We start from the raw sequence: 25,777 nt of genomic DNA on the forward strand, positions 1-25,777 counted from the left end.
ATTGCTTGCTTGTTTATTTAAGTTTTGTCACCAACATGGCATCTTGTCAATCAATGCATTTGACAACAAAATCTAAATAGAAAGTCCAAATTTAGACTCTTCTTTCTCAAATTCCCAACCTTTAAACTTGGTGCGTTCTAAATAATAGTCCCGTTTCAGGCTTCTGTATTATTTAGAAACTTCTAAAGTAATATGCAAAACTTCCATTGTGAAAGTTTTATTAGTCCATTAATCATTATTCCAATGCAACATGCTTGCAAAAGGGATCATAACAATGGATAAGAATGAAGTTGGTTTCGAGCATAGCTCAAAGAAACCAATTATAAAAAAATAGTAAAGAAGAATAACGAAGAAATTGATTGGGAATGTATTTTGGAAAAGAAAAAAGTATTCCAAGAACAAGAAATAATATAAGAATTGGGTGCCCTAGACATCGCAACTTGAACTTCTCTGTACAAACTTTCTGAAGACCATTTTGAGTTAGACATGTGTTTAGGAGGTTTATAGTGCTTTGTCGATGCCCCAAGATGTCGCCTATCATTTCTGTTGATTCTGGCATAGCAAGATCACCACATGCCCAATCTGATCAAGATTCGAGTTGCTTTGATTACCTCATGCCCCCCTTTAATCAATATTTGAGCTGCCCTTTTTGGGTTTTCAACTCAAATCCCCTTTTGGTCTAAGGTACCCTTTGCGGGTTTTCCCCTTAGCCTCTCCATTTTTACTTTTTCATTTTTTCATTTTAAATTTTGATTTTTTCATCTCTTTTTTTTGACTCAAAGTGCCATTTGTAGGTTTTCACCGAAGTACTTCTTGACCGGATCTGAATTTATAAGACTAGCAATCTCACTCAAGATCAGTGCTCTTCTAAAAAAGGTCTTCTTTACGACATAGGGACATTCCTGGTTTGGCATTCATTTCTCTCTAGAATCCTTTCAAAGGATCTTTTTCAACATCCAGCCCTCTCGTGGAATTCGCTGAGATGACATTGTTCATTATGGGCTCGTATCATTTGTTTCTGGTACATCCAGCCCTGATGCATAGCTTTTAACCCTTTTCCTAGGTCCAATTGATCACATCGCGATTGGATCCTTCCAACTCTAATACCCGTAGAGAGGGGATTTTAATAGGTAAAACTAACTTAATCCCGTAACCCAAAGAAAACAACGTTGCTCTGATAGAAATCTTGATAGATGTTCGGCAAGCAAGGAGGGCAAATGGTGATTTCTCATGCCAGTCCTTGTACGTCGCAGTCATTTTTGCAATTCATTAACTTGCAATACAGTGACAAACCGTGGTGTCTGATTTTGAATTGACTACAGCTCTCAGCTATCGCGTTATCATTCAAGTTCAATGCATTTTCCAATACCATCCTCTTGGAATTCTATATCGGCATATGATGACATTGACGTATGAAGCAGCCTCTAATGATCTAAAAAATGAAGCAATGCCCATTAGAAGTCTTCGATAATGGTGATGTCCATGCCCCATTTTGCTCAAAATTTGAGTCGCCCTTTTTGGGTTTTCAACTCAAAACCACATTTGGTCACAAAGCACCCTTTGCGGGTTTTCGCTTTGGCCTCTCATTTACTTTTTTCTTTTTCTCTTCTCTCCTTTTCATTTTCATTTTGACCTTGATAGATTTTTATTTTTGCTTTTGACTTTGATTTTTTTTTGTTTTTTTATTTTTTTTATTTGAACTCTTGGGATTAGGCAAGTCCTTGTTATCCCCTTTCGACCAGAATTAATATTTTTTATAGATAAAGTCCTCCACATAAGATCTCTCACTTTCATCTTGTATGTGAAAAACCTTCTTTGGTATTAGATTTCTTTCATAGAGCCTTTTGGGGCGCAACTACGACAGAAAACTTTGGATCTTCCTCTTTAATCTTGAAGGGATGGAAACTCGACTTCAAATGGGCAAAGCTATGCTGAGTCAACGAGAGAGACATTACCCCGACAAAGAATTACATTGCTCATACTGCAAATTTTTTTCATCGTGTTGTTGTGCAGATTTCATTATCAGCGTTTAACTCGACATATCCTGGTATGATCATACAAAGACATCTTTGAACTCTAGAGGTAACTCAATAGGGTGTTGCTTCTTCTTTGCAGTCAGGTCAATTCTAATATTCACCAAGCTCACAATTTCTAATGATTCCTTGTGAAGTAGGATCTGTCTATCCTCCTGCTCAACCATCTTCAATAAGTCCGGAGATAAGCTACAATCTTTGTCATTTTCAAAGTCATGAGATCCCTCTGAACACATGCCTCGCTCAAAAGAAAAATCTGGGTCTGTAGCAGAGTCATTCACGTAATTGATATCTGAGACCCATAATAAGTACCAAAGAATATACAAAAGAATGTATAAATTTATGAATAATTATTTACACAATATGATTATGAATGAATGAATGATGTGGAAGAAAATCCAAAAGAATAAAATAATCAAAAATAATTATTCAAAAAGAATGAAATAACATTGGCTCAAAAGTGATTGCAAAGATGTATCTCATTAGAATAATAGCGTTCAGACCTGAGCCTTTTCCACAAAGGAATTTCTATCATTTTAGGCTAAAAACAACAAAAATGTTCTGAACATTACTCTAGATAAGCTTTACAGGGATTTTTTCCGCAAGCCAATTGCTTAGAACGCTCCCAAATTTATAAGGACAGATATCTAACAAGGTCCCTCATTCAGTTGCTTTTCGTCGATGTGAACACTTCCCACTCTTCTTCATGCATTGCATTCACTCCATTAACAATTATGATTGGGTAACAGATTTTCTGCACTAGAGTCATCAAACTTGACAACACTCATGTTAATGAGCCTTTCAACAAGCTTTTTAAAGACGGTGCAATTTTCTATCGAATGTCCCCCAATTCCCGCGTGATAATCACACTGTGCATTCGCATCATACCACTTAGGGTACGGAGGTTGCAGGGGATTTGAGTAGAAAATGGCAACAATGCGCGTATCGAATAAGCGTTGATATTGCTTCGTATACGACATAGGAATTGGTGTGACCCGGAGCTTCTCAGTACTTGGTTTCACTCCAGATTCTTGCCTTGATGAATTTTTTTGATTATCAACCACCTTTCCTGGTTGACTCACAGCAACTGGTTTAGAGTAACCTGTGCTGTTCACCTCATTTTCTCTTCTTCTTGGGGTTGACCTCGACTCTCTTCCACCTCAAATTTTTCGGTTCTTATAGCATTCTCAATTATTTCACCATTCATAACTATGTCAGAAAAGCTTTTTGTTGTGCTTCCTAACATATGCGTGATGAACGGGGCCTTCAGTGTATTGATGAAGAGCATTGTCGTCTCTTTCCCCAAGAGGGGTGGCTGAACCTGGACTGCAACCTCCCTCCACCTCTGTGCATGCTGCCTAAAACTTTTGCTTGGCTTCTTTTCCATGTTTTGCAAAGTGATTCTATCAGGAACCATATCTGTTACATAACTGTATTGTTTCATAAATGCCTGTGCTAGGTCCCTCCATGAACCAATCTCGGTACGGCCCAAATGATTGTACCATTTCGACGCTGTTCCAATGAGGCTATCCTGAAAAAAAGTATTAATAGCTGATCATTGTTAATATACCCAGTCATTCTCCGACAGAACTTGGTGATATGGGCTTCAGGGCAACTGGTCCCACTATACTTCTCAAATTCATGCATCTTGAACTTGTGAGGAAGTACTAAGTCTGGAACCAAGCTCAAATCTTTTGCATCGATTCCATAGTGATTATTGGCGCTTTCCAAGGCTTTTAACTTTTCCTCCAACCATTTGCACCTATCTTCCCACTGTTTTGGCAATTCCGCGTTCGCCTTTCCTTCCTCAGCTGCTTCATCAAAATCCGGGACGGCAAGATTAACCAGATTATCACCAGGGTTAGGACCTGATCCAGTCAAAAAGTTCATCGGTAATGAAACATCGGTTTGAAACCTCTGAGGCCCAATTGAAATAGAGGATCTGCGTGGAGGTACCTCAGTCTGAACCTGCGCATACAAAGGGGTAAATCCTGGAGGATAGGAAGGTCTATGCTTGTCTTCTTCTTCATCATTTATCATAGGGCCTTTCCCCTTATTTATTCCTTTTAGTAATTGCGTCAGCTCAGCCATAATGTCCTTTTGAGACTCCCGCATCCTTTCTGTCATGTCCTGTTGAATTTTTTCCAATTGCTCCTTCATTTGCATCTGTAACTGATCTTGCATATCCTTTTGTATTTGCTCCAATTTCTCTAATCTTTGATCCATTTCATTGGCTTTGTGACAAGTACCGTAAGGGTGCTTGATTGGTTGGTTTTCCAAATTAGCTGAAATAAACTTACTCAATTAGACCCTTTTAATGGACTTTAATGCATGTAATGCGAATGCATGAGATGAATGCCTAAAGAGACGTTGATTCTGATTCAATTACATTTAGAAAACTTTTCTAGAAAACAAATTTCTTTACATAAAACGGATACATGTACGGCCTCACCCTCATATTCCAAGAAACAATATCGATCTTTTTCTTCATGCGCATGTTTGAGATAATCTCACCAATTTCCAATAGATGCCACTGCTAGCTCCTTTTCTTGATCTTGGTCGCGATCCATCACCTGCCCATCTTCATAAAGCTCGTCAGCTTCTTTAAAGGAGTTGGAAAGTCGAAGGCTCTTACACAATCACCTTGAATCCTCAGGCTACGAAACAAGGTCACGAACTCTTCCATATGATTTTCAGAATATATTAAAGTAGCCGTATTATTTTTCACTTTATCAAAGAATCCGTATTCCATGACAAGCTTTCTAATTTAGTAATTGGACTTGAATCAATATCTCTTTCCTAAGATGCAAATGCAATGCAATCACAATCAAAACACAACAAAAGGGGTTAGTACAAAACAGAAGTAAACAAGGAAAATAGAAAGTACCTAATCGGGTAACCGCTAGGGATTTGGAGGGGCTCTATAGGTTCCTAAGGTCTTCTATATGTGGTTTGGATCTAAAGTCAAGGTACCCGGACCAGCAGATTCCTCAATCCTCACCCATTATAGGCTCTACAGACCGAGTTCGGTTCAGGGGAATACATTTCCCTATGGCTGCACGGAGATGAAAATCTCACAAAGACATAGGTACAGATGTATTTTGAAAGTGATCCACTATCCTGCACGGAGGTGAAAACCTCACGAAGGAGTAGCTTCTCACTCCCACTTAAAAGGGTAAGACTAACAGTCCTTATGCAATATGAATGCCAAGATATAAAACTCAATTTACAGTAATCATACAAACAAATGCAAAGAGAGGATCGTAATTTTTCAAATCAATTTTTCAATTTTTGATAATAAGACAAAAAAACAATCAATTTTGTGGCTCGAATCTCTAAAAGGTCCCCAGTGGAGTCGCCAAGTTGTCGAAACCATTTTTAAATTTAAAAAAAGGAGATCGACTTTGAAAATAGAAATTGGAGTCGCCACTGATCTTTTATTAATGTGTGATCGGTTCACCATTAAAAGTAAATTTTAGGTCTGCGAGATTTGAGAAAATAGGTCCGGGAGTCGGTTACGTACGATGAAGGGTTAGCACCCTCGTAACGCCCAAAATTGGTACCGAATCGATTGTTTAATGTCTTAGTGTCGAAACTTTGAAAATATTTTAAAATGCGATCATTTGAAAAGAAAATTTGAGTAAGATGAATTGGACGATGAGATTCACTTATTTCAAAGAAATAAATCGTCACACTTAGTAAGTTAGAGTGCAACATTTTAAATCCTCAAAATTAAATTTATTTCTTGACTTTTAAATCTTATGCATTTTGAGAAAGATATCCGATTATTTGGGTCAAATGAGAAAATCAAAACCCAGTAAGTTAGGGTTCGATTTCACAAAATTCTTAAATATCGAACATTGCCTTTATTTTTAAAATCCTCGTCTCGAGAAAATAACATGTCATATCCAATGCGTTAGGACACAACGTGTCGAATTCCCGAGAATGAGTCTTTATTTGAAATTTGTATGTTTGAAAAAATTTCGATTATTTAGATTCGACGAGGAAAATTGGAACCCAATACATTAGGACTCAATTCTCTCGAGGATCCCAAACTTCAAGTATTTGAAGATTTTTGAATAAATTGGTTTTGATACTCAAATGATATTAAGCATAACCTTTTAAACGAATAAAGTATGATGGAGCGATAATGTACATCGTGAAGTGATAATTTGTAAATTTAAATATACACTAATGTATGAAGAATAACCAAGTAAATAAGCAATACAATACATAGGAGCAATAATTTCATATCCCACATTGTACAACATTCAAAGATTAAATGAATCATTAATCAATTTCAAAGATCTACTACCTAAATAATAATATTTAGATGAATTTTGAAACAAATGTTATGAAAATTAAGGTAAATAATAATATACATGTATTTATTTAAATAAGTAATGCATAGGGATTGAAAAACTTTATAAAATAGTATATATAATATTATGTATAAAAGGCTGAGACAAATGAAGTATATAATGGAGTATTTTAAAAGATATAAGTTATATATGAAATAAAAAATACGTAAATATGAAATCAATGATATATTAGGTATATATATGTATAATAATAAAAATAACTTAATACAAATTATATATATATATATATATATATATATATACAAAATAGCATTATATAAAAATATTATTGATTTTAAAGCACAAAAGTATATATATATATATATATAAATTTTAAAAATGTATCATAAAAATAAAATTATTAAAATATATAGATAATATTGGATTAACATAAAATACATACTAATATATTAGATAAGAAAAGAATTAAAATAACAAGATATAATATAGTAATTTACGATATAAAAAATAAATATATGAACTAAATGATTCTACAGCATTAATAACAAAACAAAGGACTAGATTGGCGTTAAAACAGTAGTTCAGGGGAGAAGTCTAAAATAAACAAAAGAAAAGGACCAGATTAGAAAGCACAAATAGCATGGGGGACTAAAATAGGAAATATCCCGTCCCCCAAAATACTGCGTAGTAACATGGGTCAAAATAAAACGAAAATCAAATTAAAGGGTGAAAATTTAAAAAAAGCAAAGAATCGATTTGGACACGCCACAATAGGGAAAGGACCATTTACACAAATTTCCCAACAGAGGCCAAAACACGCGGATCCTTCCCCGGGTCGGGTCACCGCGCGGGTCTACACCTTATACGGCGTCGTTTTGACTCTTATGGTTCCTTGTTAAAACGGCACCGTATCAATGCACCATTTAAACCGAGTTTCTGTTAAAAAAAATATTTGCATAAACAAAATAAAAAAAACAAAAAAACTAAACTCTCTGCTTGGGTTCTAACCCTAGCTTTCGCGCCGCTTGGAGGCTCCGTCCGTCTTCGCCCCACTGTCCTCGCTCAAGCTCCGATCACGACAAAGCGAAGGAGGACCTAATCGGCGCCGAGGAGGTAAATCCCTCCCTTCCCTTCTCTTCTATTTATTATTGTTAAAAATAATATATATGAAACAGAGGTAAAACCGAAGAAAAAAAGAACTCGAAAAAATAAATCACCTTTAGAAACTAATTTTCTATTGCTTTTCAAAATTTTTCTTTCATACAATATTTGTGTGTGTGTCCCCTTTTACAAATTCTGTGTAATGGCTTTATAAAGCCGAAAATACAGAATAAAAATCAAAGAGAAAAAATACATCGTCCTATTTTTTGTTCTTTTTCTTTTTTTCTCCTTTTTTCTGTTTTCTTTTCTTCCTCTTTGTTCTTTTGTGTGCTGCGTTGTCTTCGTTTCCTTTGCAGGTACAGTGTACGGAGGCACGTGGCGTGGAGGCGTGCGTGGCAGAGGCTGACGTTGAGCGGCTCGGAGGCTGAACCTGCTGGCTGCGGCGCTGAAAGTCTCAGAAACCCTAGGGTTTCTGTTTGTTCCAGTTTTGGGCCAAGGGTATTTAGTTGGTTTGGGCTTGTAAGGCGATTGGGCTGGGGTGTATTTGGTCTGTATGATTTTAGGCTTGTAATATGGACTGATGGACTTTTAATTATTTTTGTTTTTATTTTTATTTATAAAATTGGGTATGCTTTGGGCCTGGTCAAAATAGGCCTATTACAGCGATAGGGGTATTACACCCTTAATGGGGATGATGACAAAAGATCACAAAGATAGTGAAAATTAATTTATTTAATAACAAGAGTAATCAATAACTCAATCCTCCCTTTTTTTCATCCTTTCAAAATATATATTTATAGCAATAGTGATTCATATGAAATATAATCTTTTCTTCGTTTACAATGTCAATATGATATCCACTATAATGACTATCTTTTAAAACTAATGCATTAACCATCACAAATTTTGTACTTTTTAGATATTGATATATTAGCTCTTCTAGAGCTTTCAATTAATTTTGTACTATCAAATATTAAAATAATATTTGTTTGTTTTAGTACCAAATAAGATAAATATTTTCTATCTGCAATGATAGAATTCATTACTATATTCTCATATCTTTCCTCAAAGAATATTAATAGAAAGAAAATATTTGGGCATACGCCACATATGTGGCCAATAATCTTTCATATCACATTGATAACATAAATTATCTTTAACCTTTGAAGAGTTATCTTAAGAACCCTCATTGTTCTCTTATTTATTACTATGTTCTACTATGTTCCCACTTTTAGTGGTCTATAATTATATCTTTTATTTTCTTTATGTTTGCATTCACTTCAGGGAATGCAACAAAATTACTGGGATGAACTTATAAACGTCCCAAAAATTCTTTATTTCATAATCACCTTTGCAAACATGTGTGAATTTCAAATCAAAATCCATCCATTCATGTTGTCATGATTAGTCTCCAATTATAATAAACATGATATAATAAATAAATCATAGTAAAATATACCGAGATTCTTTAATATCATCGTTATCACCTTGACTATTATCATCGTTATCATCGTTATAAATGGACATCCATTTAATAAGATGTCCATAACAATATTTAATATTTAATATTTAATATGATTTTACATATAATCATTTTAATTTTTTTAATGTTTACATTACAACAATATTAATATAGATTTAATTTTAATGTATTATAAATAATATAAAACATTATACGCTTAAAAAACAGATTGATCCAGGCTCAAACCTTAAATGTTCAGGCTCAAGCCCAGCCTATATTTTAAATGAGCCTAATTTTTTTGTTCAAATCTATTTTTTCTGCTTAATAGTTTTGTCCAAACCCTCTCAAATTTCGAACAAATTTTGAGATTTAAACGGGTAACCTGTCCCATAAATAGGTCTAAGGTACTCATTTCTTTTTCTTTTCATAACCACAAATGTTTTCATTTTATTTTATACTCTAAGTATGATCATAATTCTATTTTAATGAGAAATGATATTTAAATAAAATTCTCCTATTAAATATTTTAGATTTTAATCGGATCTTCCTTTTGTTTCTCAAAAAGCCAGGCATTACTTGAAAGTCCAAGCCACTAAACTGATTTTTAAAGTTTTTACAAAATACGGTATTTTGTATCTCGTTAGTTACGCAGGGATTAAAATAAATAATTATAAAAAATATTTTACTTTTATTTAAATATTTTAGGTAACTAAATTTATAAATTAACTTAATTAATTGTGAGAAATTATGTAAAACGTGAGATAAATGGATAAAATAAAAGATGATATGATAAAACTAAAACATGGCACAAAAGCAAGAAAAAATGACATGAATTCATGAACTTGCAAAAAGTTATATAAAATAATTATTGATACATTAAAATTTATATTAAAAATTACAAACAAATCACAAACATGGGCACGTACATATAAATGTTTTAAAAAAATTTATATGATAAATTAATATACAAGCGAACACAACTTGACTATTCTTTTAAAAATAGAATGACAATAATAAATTATATGCGCACAATATGATATGTACCGGAAATAATAAGAACAAACATTCAAAATAATTACAAAATAATAACATAAGAATGTCGTGAGTATATATCGTCTTCGTATAAGTTAAATATAGAGAGTGGATTTTTCGTAATTAACATGTTGTGTTCGTATAACACATTTGCTTATTACGATGGGTCATACTCATGCTCATAGCGGGTGGTGTTATAGGTTATTCATCGTAGATTTTTTTTTTTTTGATCGAAATTTATTCATCGTAGATTATCCGTACAAAAGGGGGAGTTTTGTAATCATGCCGAAATTGCAACCGTTGGTTCATTTTGGCTTGGAATTACGTATTGCAAAATAATGTAAATACATGTCGTAGGTGCAACCATTGGCTCATTTTTGGCTCGAAATTACGCAATGTAGCATCGTGCATCTGGAAGAATGTAGTAGCAATCATGTGTAGGCATATATAAAGATAAACCAACCCGGAACAGAAACATATGTAACATAATTTAACAAGCATTTATAAAATGTAGAAGTGCTTGTGAAAGTGCGACAATATATAAATTATGGCAGTGTATGCATGTACGATAGTTGTATGGTTCCACTATCATTTTATTTACAAAGTACAACTTATTGCCCAAGTATAAGAAAGTGGAGACAGAAATAAACATACACGTGATGTCTAGTTTACATGTAGAACTTGCGGAGGTGTCGAGCATTCCATTTCCGCGGCAAAAGCTTCCCGTTCAAGTGCGCTAATTGATAGGCTCCGTATCCAACTACCTTGACTACCCGGTAAGGACCTTCTTAATTGGTTGACATATTTCCTTCTAACCCACCAGCAAGCTGGCTTCCTTATTTCTCATTACTAAATTTCCCACTTGATATTTCCTACTACGAACTTTGGTGTTGTAATCATTTTCCACTTGCTAGGCACGGGCTGTCAAGGTCAAGTGCGACTTGATCCTTGGTTTCCTCCAAAAAGTCCAAGTTCTCCCTAAGCATGACATCATTAGCTTGGTCCTCATAATGGAGAACCAATGGGTATTGATGCCAATTTTAGCACGAATGATAGCTTCTGAACCAAACATCAGGCTAAAAGGAGTCTCCTCGGTGCCAGATTGGAAGGTAGTCTGGAGGGCCCACAAGATGCCTAGTAGCTCATCTAACCATCCACCTTTGGCTTCATCAACTTTGATTTTCAAGTCTCGGAGGATTTTTTTTTGTTGGTGGCTTCTGCTTGGAGTTCTTCTAGAAGGTCTTCACAAAACTATAGGTTAAGGAAATGTGAAGATTACTGCAAAACTCTTCAAACTTTCCTTGGAACTGATTATCGTTGTTTGTGATGATTAGCCGCGAGACTACATACCTACAGATGACTGTCTTCCAAACATATAAAGTTCTCCATCTACTTCTCTGTGATGGTGGCCAGTGCCTCAACTTCCATCCTTTTGGTAAAGTACTCTATGGCCACCACTTTGTACGTTTTGGAGGTCACAATTGGTGGGAAAGGTCCTACAATATCCAACCCCCAAGTTGTAAAGGGCTAGGAGCTTAATTTGCAAGGGCTCGGTTAGTTATCGAGGAACAAATGAGAACTTTTAGCATGGCTCACATTTACCAACAAAATTCGTTGCATCTTTCTAAATAGTCGGCTAATAGTAACCCTACAGGAGGATTTTTTGAGTGAAGGCCCTAGCACCTGTGTGGTGCCCATAGATATTTTCTTAAACCTCCCTCATTACATACTCAACCTTGGATTTGTCCAAACATCTCAACAACAATTGCAACTCTTCTTGTGCAGCATTCCGTCAAAGAGAAGGAATCTTGCTGTCTGTCACTGAAGTTTGTCCAACTTTTTAGGATCGGAGGGAGTCTCACCACCTACCAAGAACTTTACCAAAGGGGTTATCCAAGTATTCCAGGTATCAACATTAATAACCTATCTTATCATACTGTAGCTCAGGTGCTCCTTATATTCAAGCAAAACCTTCCCTCTCTGTGTGATCTCCAAGTATCTGGGTGTTCTCAGCTCGTCGTATCCTGTCTACCTGGACCTCTGAGAACTTCCTCAACAACCTTATTACCAAGCCATAATACATAGCTAAAATGGGTTCTTGGACCTTACACTCACCCTAGATTTTATTGGCTACCATTTGGGAATCTGTAAGGACGTGGAGTTTTTGGACCTTAAATTTCTAAGCCAATCTAGCCCGACTATGGGTGCTTCATATTCCATTACATTATTCAAGGTGGAGAAAGCAAATGACAGGCCATATTGTGAACCATTGCTTTCCAAATTAACTAATAATAACTCAAGTTTGGGGCCATTCTTCCTAGATGACCATCTACATGAAGGGTACATGCCTTTTTCTCAACAAGAGGTTCATTATAGAACATTATTCTTACCAATGGGGGTTTCCACCTCAACGAACGACTCAAGGGCCTTGGAGAAAGAACACTTGGCTATAAAGTCGAAAAATGCTTATCCCTTGATGGTTTTTCTCAGCAAAAATTCAACCCAAAACTTGCTGAGTTTGATTCTCCACTTGATCATATGACCTAAAGAATCCACATTCCCTAAGATATCCAAGAGGGGTTGGTCGGATAGCATTGAGATCGGGTAGGCCTGGAAGTACTGCCAAAGCTTTCTTATCGTGACAATTAAGGTGAAAACAATCTTTTCTACTCTTGCCTCGTTCAAATCCCCCTCCTAGAGGACCCTGCTAACATAGTACATGGGATGCTGCTGCCTATGAACTTTGTTTATTAACACATCTGCCATTGTCTCATCGAAGGCTGCTAAATACAAAAAACAGATAGTCACCCAGCGAGGAAGATGCTTATAACGAGGGGGGAAGGGTGTTGAAATAATCTTTCAACTATTCAAACAAGGCTTGAAACTTCTCTGACCATTGTTACGGTGCCTTCAGAGCGTTGAAGAAAGGCATGCACTTGTCTGTCATCTTTGATACAAATCTATTTAGGGCCACAACTCGACCGATCAAACACTAAATCTCTTTTGTATACTTAATGACCTTAAATTTTGCAACGATAGAAATATACAACTGTACATAATCGCAACAACTAATAAAGTGATAAGTAAATATCGAATTATCGTATTTACAGGACTGTGCAATAAAATTATTTATGAATGCAATTAAAACACTTTGATAAAAAATATTTTGATTTTGAGGAAGTGATTAAAACTAAAATTTAACCAAGTAAAATAAAATAAAAAGTTCCAATGCACGATTTCAAAAATGATTTTAATCAAGATGACATAATTGTGTTAGATTAATTACATTTCTTAACTTAATATTATTAAAACAATATTCATGTTGTTACGAATAAATTCACGGCAACTTAGTAATTTGATAACTGCTGCTCATATGTATTTATTAAATTAACTAATCTCTTGAACATTTTTCAATGTCAATTCAAACAATTAATCAATCTTCATAAGCACATAAAAGATTAAGTGAGGTAACAATATATACCCACATTGAAACAATTTAATCACAATAATCTTGCAAGTTATGCAAGGCTAATTTACCGTTTAATACAATCGCTAATTTAACCCTCAGCTACCTTAGAAGATTAAACATGCACTGATTAAGTACTGTGTCAGTTAATTACAATTTCAACACGATTTAATAATTAATTCATTAGTTACCTTACAATTATATGTTGGAAAATATGAACATCATATATATAATAAAGATAATTACATGTTATTATTTACTATCATGATAGGTTAGCCCAAATTAAAAGTGATCTAATTTGGTTAAAGTTTTATTGGGTTTTAATTATTAAATAAAGTCTGAGTCAAATATGTGTAGGTACTCTAGTAATTGAGTTCTAATCAAATTCTAATTAATGATGGGCTAAATAGGAATTAGAAGTAATATGACAAGGTTATAAATATTAGGGTTATGGTCCCTAAATTACACACAAGATGTCTTTTCTAATATCTCATCATTAGGAAAGAGAGAGCAAATATTCTCTGAATTTCTTGTGTGTTAATTTGGAAAATCAAATCCCCAAAATCCGTAGATTTCAAAGAATTCATGGATTCAGGTGCGCTTCTGCATCTAGTTTTATTCTTGATTTGTTCTTGATGATTTGACATGATAGATTCTGGTTTACAGTTTATTAAGTTTTGTTTTAGATTTATTTTACAAATCTAATAAGTGACATTCGAGTCTCGTCATGTCGAATGATTGAGAATGAATTAAATTTTTTATTTTTAAATTAATTCGTACTTGAGATTTTATAGATTTGATATATGTAAATTTAATGTTATTAAATGTTTTGGATTTATGAAGTTTTAGGGTTATTATTTTTATGAATTTTGGCCAAAGACGTTTTAGTTTTAATGAAGTTAATGATTGAATTCAAGTATGTATTAGTTTGGCTACTCAAATTTGTATTGCACATTCTGCAAGTTGAATGTGAATTAATATGGGCGATTATTATTACTTTTCTTTTCGCAAAGTTACTTTGCAAATTTGAGCAGAATTGCTTCGATGGTTAGTTGGATGATTTGTTGGATTCACATAATTTAGCTTGTTTCGAGTTTATCCATATATTATTATATTTTTAAATAGAATTCAACATATTGGTTATTTATTTATTTATTTTAGTATATATAGTTGAGTTCGATACAAATTGTATATTTATGTTATATTTAATTTTGATGTATGTTGTTTTGGAATAAATGTATATACTATTATTTTTAATTTAATTGAAAGATAAGATTAAGATAAATATTTTGAAACAAATAAATTCAGATTTTAGCTTTTAATTAAGGATTTTAATATTTTAAATAGATTAGTTGAAACAAAATGCCACCAAAGTGACCTCTTTTGTGTAGATTAGTTTATTTGAAATATCAAGATGATTATATGTTTTTGTGATTCATGCGTTTATTGATTGACCTAAAGGTTAGTTAATCCAATGACATATGTGGTGATAAATGTGTGACAATTATAAGGTATTTTATGTGAGTAATAAGTTAGTCCAAAGATTAATTAATTGTTTGACATAATTTATTGTCAATGTTTGATTGCTACAACAAGAGTATCGCTTACTGTTAATATTACTATCCGAAGACTTGATATTAATGTTGTGTTTCGTATCTTGAGATGAGATTAGCCGTTATCTTGAATTTATTGTTTACTTAGGAAAATAGATTTGAACTTGTTTTTTTATTTGTTCTACTGATATAAATTCTATACCCATGCTTAATGAGACTAATTTTAAGGAATGAAAAAGACACCATAGACCTTGCACTAAGGGAAGAACAACCTGCACCTCTCACTGCGGAAAACACCCCTGATGTTAAGAGGGATTTTGAGAGGTGGGATCGTTCAAATCGTATGAGTCTAATGATCATGAAACATAACATTCCAGAAGCCTTTAGGGGCACAAAATCTGAAGAGATTACTCAGGCTAAGGGTTTCCTTGATGAAATTGAGAAATGTTTTGCTAAAAATGATAAGGTTGAGATGACATCACTTCTGAGATGTTTATGAAGTATAAGAGTCAAGGAAACGTAAGGGAGTACATTATGGAGATGTTCCATACTGCTTCAAGACTTAAGGCACTTAAGATCGAGCTTTCTGAAGAATTTCTTGTTCTTATGGTTTTGGTATTGCTTCCTGCACAGTTTAATCAATTTAAAATTAGTTATAACTATCAAAAGGAGAAATGGACCCTAATTGAGCTCATTTCTCATTGTGCGCAAGAGGAAGAAAGGTTGAAGCGTGATAAGTCTGAAAGTGCTCAATTGGGCAATGCCCCTAAAGATAAGGGCAAGAAAAGAAAATATCAAAATGAAGCTAATAAGGGTTCAGCTTAAAAGAAACAATAACAAGCTACAAAGAGTTGTTTCTTTTGTAAAAAGTCTGGACACATGAAGAAAGATTGTACCAAATATCATGCTTGGCGTGAAAAGAAAGGTATAATTCTTAATTTGGTCTGTTCTGAGATTAATTTAGCTTCAATACCTAGAAACACTTGGTGGATAGATTCTGGTGCTACTACTTACATAAGTGTTTCTATGCAGGGTTGCCTGAATTACCGAAAGCCAAGTGATGGTGAAAGACACATCTTCGTGGGCGATGGAAAATCAGTAGAAGTGGAAGCGATTGGGCATTTTATATTGTTATTAGGAACTGGTTTTTATTTGGATTTAAAAGACACTTTTATTGTACCATAATTTATATGGAATTTAGTTTTTGTTTCTTTTTTGGACAAATTTGGATATTATTGTTCATTTGGGAACAATCAATTTAGTTTGTCTTTAAATTCGAATGTTGTTAGAATTGGTTATTTAAATACTTATGACAACCTTTATTTACCAGAAATAGTTGCATCTTATAATGAAACCTTGCATGTGGAATCATGTTGTATTAAATGCAAATTAAATAAGGAAAATTGAACATCATTATGGCACAAGAGCTTAGGTCACATCTCAAAAGTTAGAGTTGAATACCTTGTGTCTGATGGTATTTTAGAGTCCATTGACTTCACAGACTTTGATGTCTGTGTCGGTTGCATTAAGGGAAAACAGACCAAAACCAAGAGATTGGGTGCCAACAGATCTTCGGACGTTTTAGAAGTAATTCATAAAGATATTTTTGGGCCATTCCTTTCAGCATTTTGGAATGGTCAACAATATTTCATAACATTCATAGACGATTACTCACGTTACCTATATCTCATTCATGAGAAATCTCAGTCTCTGGACGTGTTCAAAGCTTATAAAGCTGAAGTTGAGAATCAACCCAACAAAAGGATTAAAAACGTCAGATCTGATCATGGTGGTGAGTACTACAGTAAATATGATGGCTCAGATGAACAATGTTCAAGACCATTTGTGAAATTCCTAGAGGAATGCGATATTGTCTCACAATACACCATTCCAGGATCGCTTAGTATGAATGGTGTAGCTGAAAGACGAAACAGAACTTTTAAGGATATGGTAAGGAGCATGATTGCTCATTCTACCTTACCTGAGTCCCTCTGGGGAGAAGTATTAAAGAGAACAACTTACATTTTGAATAGAGTACCCAATAAAGCAGTTATAAAAACACGTTAGAAGCTTTAGACAGGTTAAAAACCTACTCTAAAGCACATTCAAATTTGGGGATGTCTAGATGAGGAAAGGCCTTATAGGCTACATGAAAAGAAATTGGACTCCAAAACAATGAGCAACTACTTTATTGGTTATTTTGAGTGATCTAGGGGCCATACGTTTTATGATCCCATAATCAGGAATATTTTTGAAACGAGAACTACAACATTTTTTGAAGATGTTCAGTTTGGGGGGAGAAATAAGGTTAGAGACATTGCTTTTGAGGAGGAATTGGATTCTAACTCAGTTCCTACTATCACTTTTGATGATGCTTAGGTTTTCACACCTATCATTGATCAAGAAGTGAATCTAGAACCTCAATAAGACAATGTTGAACAACTCCCCATTCAAGATGAGGCAGTTGTTCCAGAAGAACAAACTCAACAATCTCAAGAACAAGTGCCATTAAGGAGGTCCACAAGAGAAATGAGAAATGCTATTCTAGATGATTATGTTGTATTTCTCCAAGAACATGATGATAATGGAATGATGGAAGATGATCCAATCAACTTTGACCAGGCCATGAAAAGTTCTAATTCTCAAAAGTAGATTAATGTCATGAAAGATGAGTAAAGTTTATGCAAGACAATAAAGTTTAGGAACTTGTCCCATTACCTGAAGGTGCAAAACCAATTAGTTTTAAATCGATATTTAAAACCAAGATGAATACAAATTGTAATGTGGAGAGGCATAAGGCGCGTCTTGTAGCTAAAGGATATACTCAGAAAGAAGACATTGATTTTATAGAGACTTTCTCTCTAGTTTCATCGAAAGACTCTTTCAGGATAATCATGACGCTTGTTGCTCATTTTGATCTTGAGTTACATCAAATAGATGTTAAGACTGTATTTCTTAATGGCGAAATTGAATAAACAATTTATATGGTGCAACCAAAAAATTTTGAGTCGGAAGACTCAAAAAATATGGTTTACAAATTGACAAAATTCATCTATGGACTCAAACAAGCTTCCCGTCAATGGTACCACAAGTTTCATCAAATAATTGTTTCGTTTGGTTTTAAGATGAATACTATTGATGATTGTGTGTATCACAAATTCAATGGGAGTAAGTACATATTTTTGGTTCTATATGTTGATGACATTTTGCTTGCCGCTAATGATATAGACTTATTGCATGAAACCAAGAGGTTTTTATCTAAGCATTTTGAGATGAAAGATCTTGGGGACGCCTATTTTGTTTTAGGAATTTAGATACATCGAGATTGATCTCGAGGTATTCTTGGATTATCACAAAAGAGATATATCAATAAAGTAATCAAAATGTTTGGCATGCAAAGTTGTAGACCAGGTGACACCCCTGTCGCTAAAGAAGACAAATTTAATCTTACTCAATGCCCTAAAAGTAGCCTTGAAATTCAAGAAATGAAAAATATTCCCTATGCATTAGCTGTTGGGAGTTTAATGTATGCTCAAGTTTTACACATCCAGATATTGCGTACATTGTTAGGATGTTAAGCAGATATTTAAGCAACCCTGGTATAGACCATTGGATAGCAACCAAAAGGGTTATTAGATATCTTCAGAGAACAAAAGATTACATGCTTACTTATAAGAGATCAGATCTTTTGGAGGTCATAGGGTATTTTGATTCTAATTTCGCAGAGTGCTAAGATAGCAGGAAATCTACATTAGGCTATATTTACCAGTTAGCTAGAGGAACTATGTATTGGAAAAGTGTCAAACAGATACTTGTAGCTTCGTCCACTATGGTAGTAGAGTTTGTAGCATGCTATGAGGAATCAAACCATGGAATATGGTTGCGAAAATTTGTCACAGGGCTGCACATTTTGGAGAATGTAGAAAGACCACTCAAATTATTTTGTGATAATAAGTCAGTAGTGCTGTATTCCAATAACAACAGGAGTTCATCTAAGTTAAAACATATTGACATAAATTTCCTAGTTGTGAAAGAAAGAGTGCAAAATTGTCAAATATCCATAGAGCATATTGGGGCAAACTCCATGATAGCGGATCCGCTCACAAAAGGTTTACCACCCAAGGTCTTTCATGAACACATTACTCACATAGGTGTTACATTGTTTGAGGATATCATGATTTATTAGGAGTTTATATTTTATTTGTTTTATGTTTTTTTTCAGACATTTATGTAATTGGTTATTTTCTGATTAGAAATGAAGTATTCAGTTTATTCACACTGTTTATTATTTTAAGACAGACCTCACTTAAGTTTAAAGAGGACCAATTGGAAATAGACATGTTTAGATCATATTTCATGTAATTTCCATGCTACACATCCATACTTAATCTATGTCATTTGTTTGTGTTAATATACGTGATCAGGGATGAGCTTAGTTACAATATATGTAACGAAAGTCACTTTGGTTATATGTTAGCATAATTAATGGACGAGATTATTCGGAATACCTTTTGGATATGATAGTAAAATTTTGAGCTCATAAGGTTATATAATGACATGTAATTATAGAATATATTGTATATATATGTGGTCCAAGTGGGAGATTGTTGGAAAAGATGGACATCACATATATTATAAGGATAATTACATGTTATTATTTACTATCATGATAGGTTAGCCCAAATTAAAAGTGATCTAATTTGGTTAAAGTTTTATTGAGCTTTAATTATTAAATAAAGTATAAGTCAAATATGTGTAGATACTTTAGTAATTGAGTTCTAATCAAATTCTAATTAATGATGGGCTAATTAGGAATTAGAACTAATATGACAAAGTTATAAATATTAGGGTTATTGTCCCAAATTACACACAAGATGTCTTTTCTAATTCCCATCCTTAGGAAAGAGAGAGAAAATATTCTCTGAATTTCTTGTATGCTAATTTGGAAGATCAAATCCTCAAGATCCGTAGATTTCAAGGAATTCATGGATTCAGGTACGCTTCCGCATCTAGTTTTATTCTTGATTTGTTCTTGATGATTTGACATGATAGATTTTGGTTTACAGTTTATTAAGTTTTATTTTACAAAACTAACATTACACTGCAAGAATAACTTAATCATGGTTTTACTTAATCAAACAATTTACCAAGACCTATAACAACACAAACATAAATTTAATAACTTAAGTGGACGAAATGCAATCAACCTAACACAAATTAAATTTAAGCCATATTAATTAAATTAAACATATCAACATAACAAGTATTCATAGATGTGTTCGTAACAAAAACAATAAAAATTAAAGGATAGAGAACTAGAATCAAATCCAGTGTTTCTCCGAAGCTTGACTAGTCTGCTTTGCTCCTCCTTCTCAACTTGTTCTTGTTGAACCGAGGCTTCTATAAGCACTTGAATGCTTATATAAATGGTGGTTTAAGTGCTCTTTTCCAAGAGGGGAAATTGGCAAGGGAATGGGAGGGAAAAATGGAGAACAAATGAAGGGTTTTGAAGAGAGAAAGTGAGAGAGAAGTGTGAAGAGTGAAGGGGTGAGAGGTGTGTTTGAAATGAGCAGCCAAAGGGGGTATTTATATGTTGGATAGGCTGGTAAAAATAGCAAAAATCAGCAGCCATTAACTCCTCCCATGGCTGGCCACACATGTGGCAAGTTTGAAGCTTTCAAACTTGCTAAATTTAGCTAGGGGCAAATGTACAAAAGCTTGATAAGTGGAGGGGTTTGAATGTAATTTTAAGGAAACTTCAAGGGTTATTCTACAAGCCAAATAATCAGCTAAATAAACTTATGGGGTCAGCATGTGGGATAGTTTTGGGCAGCCCATTACTCGGTTGGATCGGTCTTCTCGGTTTAGCACAACTGGGCCACATTTCATAATTTAATTAATAATAATTATTTAACCCAAAATAAATTGGATTATAATTAAAATTAATTATATTATGATTTAATATTCATAAATTGGACCATCTTAGGCTGAAAAATTAATTCGTCTCGATGCTTTAAAATTGCTTCTCAATTTTTTGCTTCTAGTAGTGTTTGTCGAGGTAATTTTCGCCATTTGTGCAAATCTGTCGAAAATAAATCAAAATAAATCAAAATTTATTATAAAATTAATTAAAATTCAATATGTTAATAGTTTAAGTACAATTTAATTATTTTATATTTTTCGACAAGAATTACACCGAAACTGCATGAATTTGAGTTTAAAAGGGAATGAATATATATATATATATATATATATATATATATTTATGTTTCCAATTTTCTCCAGGTTGGCATTGATTCCTCGATTGTTGTTCATAAACCTAAAAAATTTGGTTGTTCAGACCTCGAAGGTACAATTGGTTGGATTTAGTTTCATACTATATCTTTGAAGCATTGTGAACACGTCTTGGAAATCATTAACATGCTACTCTCGAGCGGTATTCTTTTCCAGCATTTCATTGACATAAACCTCCATGCATTTCCCAATCTGGTTCTTGAACAGCCTGCTAACTAACTGCTAATAAGTAGCTCCCACGTTCTTCAAATCAAAGGGCATAACCTTGTAGTAAAAGAGCCCATCTTCAATAATAAATGTAGTCTTCTCCTTGTCTTCTTTAACCAAAAATATTTAATTTTACTTGGCAAAGGCATCAATGAAGCTCATATTGTAACACCCCTAACCAGTGTCCATCATCGAAATAGGGTTAACGGAGCATTACCAAAAACTTTTAACTTGAAATATTCGATTACAATCATTTATAAAACACATCATATTCCATTCAAACACATGCATACATCCCTTTTTCAAGCCCTCGAGGCCTTAGAAACACTTTAGAAATGATTCGGGACTAAATCTGAAACATTTAAAACTTCATGGAAAAAGATGGAAAAATTCACACAGTAGGGGTCACAAGGCTGAGACACACGCCCGTGTGTCTCAGGCGTGTGGACATTCGAAATAGGCCATTTTCAAGCCATTTCTTTCACTCAAAATCTAGCCACTTACACAACCCAAATGTACCTATATTCATGCATTCAAAACACACTTAACATATGCATATTCAAGCTAAAATATCATAGTAACTAACCATTCAACCAATATGCCAAAATAACACCTCAATCTCAACAATCAAACTTGATTAAACATTTACTAAATTCATCCATAATTCAAACAACCAATTGCACAACTTAAATACTACATTTACCATAATGTTCACATACCAATCCCATGCACAACTAATACCATTATGACCATTTCCATATATACCATTTATCTTAATAAATTTACCAAATGCCAAATACATTCAAGGCTACCAAAACTAGCCCTTGACAACTTGATATACCATCTCATTAAATACCAACCAACATTTCAAATACACATTCTAGCATAACAAGAACAACTTATGACATACATATTTTAACTACCATACCAACTTTCATCATTTAATCACACAACACCAAAACAATAACCATTATAAGGCCAAATATACATGATATCATATCAACCATTTTATCACCCACAATAGCATATATACAAGCCAAGCATAATGACTAATTTCATTAAACAAAGACACCTATACATGCCATTATAACCATGACTCAAAATCATCAAAATCTACCGATATAGTCGATGGATAGCGTGATGGATCTTCGACTAGCTTCCAACCCGATCGAGCTTTCGATAATTTGTAAAGTAAGCGATAAATAACTCCGTAAGCAATGAATGCTTAGTAAACTCGTACAAATTTTAAACATAATATTCCAATTCAATAATGAACTTTATATGATAGATATAAAGCTATACCAAAGCCTCAAGATTTATCAACTACATAACCACCAACTCATAAATGAGTAAGTCTAACAACATCATATATATTTTCATTCCTAACATAATAGGATTTTATAAAAAATTTACACAATCATTAACCTTTTCATAAAACTACGAATAACCTCCTTTACTTACTTTCCATTCCATTTACTAAGCATAAACTTAAATAACAACATCAATTAACTAATTAATATATTTATTCATAACATAGGTAAGTTCAAACATAACATACGTAATTTCTCATATATAAGTACATTATTCAACTCATCAGTCACTTTTTCATCATATCACATTTCAATTATGAACTTACCGTTTCATTACCTTTTCTTACCATTTCATTTGTATAATACTAGACATAAGCATATACATCAATCATAATCTCAAACTTAACGTAAGCCTAATCACCATCATCACTACACAAGTTAGTGCATTTATGTATATAACTCATTTAGGGTCAATCACATGATAAACCATTTTATAAGAAATTACACCTTTTGAATCTTACCTCCTTTTCATGAACATAAGCATATTTCCATTTGGCCAATTACCATTTCAATGTATATCAATAATATTAAACATGATATAATGCAACCAAAAGCTTAGCACAAACTTAAGCATCATCCACAATCTCAACTGATGAATTCATTTATGTTCAGGTCAATATTATATAAATAACAAATCTTTCAAATTTATTAAATAATTTACATTACCGAGATTTTCCATACGAAGAACGACTTATGGATAAGAGTACATTGTCAGTCCAACCAAACACACCAGATGCTCACACAAGCCAATCCCTCCAACACACCAATGGTCATAAGAGCTAATCCAACCAACACACTAATGCTCATAAGAGCTAATCCAACCAACACACCAAAAAAAGTGTATAACATGAGAGTTCGCAACAAATGCTGAATCTCGGTTTACTCAGGTAATATGAATATACATCACTCCATAATCATCTCCACTCCAATCCCTCGTAACACTTCAATCCAATCCGAATAATCAAATTCAGTATTATATCTCAAATTACCATTAATTATCAACAATTAAAAATAAATATAAAATTTGTACCATTTTAATCTACTAAAAAATTCATATTGGTGTTAAATTCTAATCGTACGAACTTACCTGACTAAATTGCAGAAATGTCAAAGTACAGGGGCATTTTGGTAATTTTTCATTCTCCTTGATTTTTCACTCGACTTGATATAAATTAATAATTTCATTAAATTTATTAATTTAGACAATAACATAATTTTTTTGTTGAAATTTAGTATTTTTGAAATTTTTACAAAATTGTCCCTAATATTTTCTTTTATTCAATTTGGTCCTTGAGCCTAAAACATGCAAATTAACCATTTTAATGCAAGACCATGCTAGCTGAATATTCATGGCATTCAATACAACCCATTTTTTCAATAATTTCACAACAAACCCTTGTATTTTTACTATTTCAACAATTTAGCCCCTACTCGAAAAATTCATCAAAATTCACTTTTAAATAACAACTACTATCTCAAATTCATCATTTAACATATAAAATCACAAGGTTCATCAATGGAAAAATCTTGAACAGTTTCAGAATTGAAGATACGGGCTAGTTGGACCTAGTTGCATCGATATCAAAAACATAAAAATTACTAAAAACGGGCAAAGTTTGCTTACCCAATCACCAAGCCAAAGTTTGGCCGAACATACTTCCTTCTCTTTTAGGGTTTTGGTGAAGAACTTCAAATGAAGAAGATGATAATTAATTTTATCATGTTTTGATTATAATATACATAATTAATAATTTACACTTTTACCCTTGTAATTATAATCAAACATTAATAATTTATAAGCCCACTAATGTCCACCAAACCTTGAATGGTCTAATTATTATTTAAGTCCTTTTTCCTTTATTCAATTAACCATTTAATCATTTAAATCTAATAGTGATCAAATTTTACATCGTTTACGATTTAGTCCTTTTAATTAATTAACTATCGAAACGTTAAAATTTCTTAACAAAACTTTAATACCACCTTAATGACACTCCGTAAATATTTATAAAAATATTTATGGCTCGGTTTATAGAAACAAGGTCTCAATACCTCATTTTCTAAAACAACTTGACCTTAGGGTCTTACCACTTTAATTGAATTAATCATTCAAATAGCATAACTTATCATATAAAAAATATTTTTAAAACCGTATTTGACTCGTAAATATTAAATAATAATATTTACAAACTTACTCATCGAATTTGTGACCCCAAAAACACTATTTTCGACACCACTAAAAAATGGGTTGTTACACATATACTAATTTCCTGCGAATGCATCCACTAACCAATTGATTGAGGTGTGAAGGAAGAAATACTTAGGGTAGGCCGTATTTAGATTGGTAAATTTAATGCACATTCTCCACTTGACGCCGATTTTGGGAATCATTACCACATTTGACACCTAGTTTGGATAAGTGACTTCTCGGTTGAATCCAATGGCTAGCAATTTATTGATTGATTGCTCCTCAGCCTCCGACGCGTGAACACTGTGGCTAAGAGAAGAATCAACACTAACACAATTAAATATAAAGTGATATCTGCAAGTGTGACAGGTAAGTTGTAATATTTCTAATGTTTAATAGAACACTGGAGTATTCCAAGGATTGAAGCCACAGGAGTCAGTGATTAAGAAATTTCTACACTAAGGACATGCAATTAAAGGAGTCTAGCTAACTACTCACTAAGTGCTACATTACGGTAAGTCATAAATGAGGTTGATTAAAACTAATTGATTACCTAAAATAAGAAATGACTAAATTGTTAATAACGCAAAGTGTAAAAACTAACAAATACGATAACAAACATTGGTTGGTTGATTTCCATGTTAATGGTTAACCTCTAAATTAGGGATCTAAATCATTATTACTCCTAATTGACTCAATTTTACCAATTTAGACAAGTTAGTCTGGTTTATCTCTCGACCTCACCAAAC

Source organism: Gossypium raimondii, chromosome 11 (genome assembly GCF_025698545.1).
Source record: "Gossypium raimondii isolate GPD5lz chromosome 11, ASM2569854v1, whole genome shotgun sequence".
NCBI classification, from domain to species: domain Eukaryota; kingdom Viridiplantae; phylum Streptophyta; class Magnoliopsida; order Malvales; family Malvaceae; genus Gossypium; species Gossypium raimondii.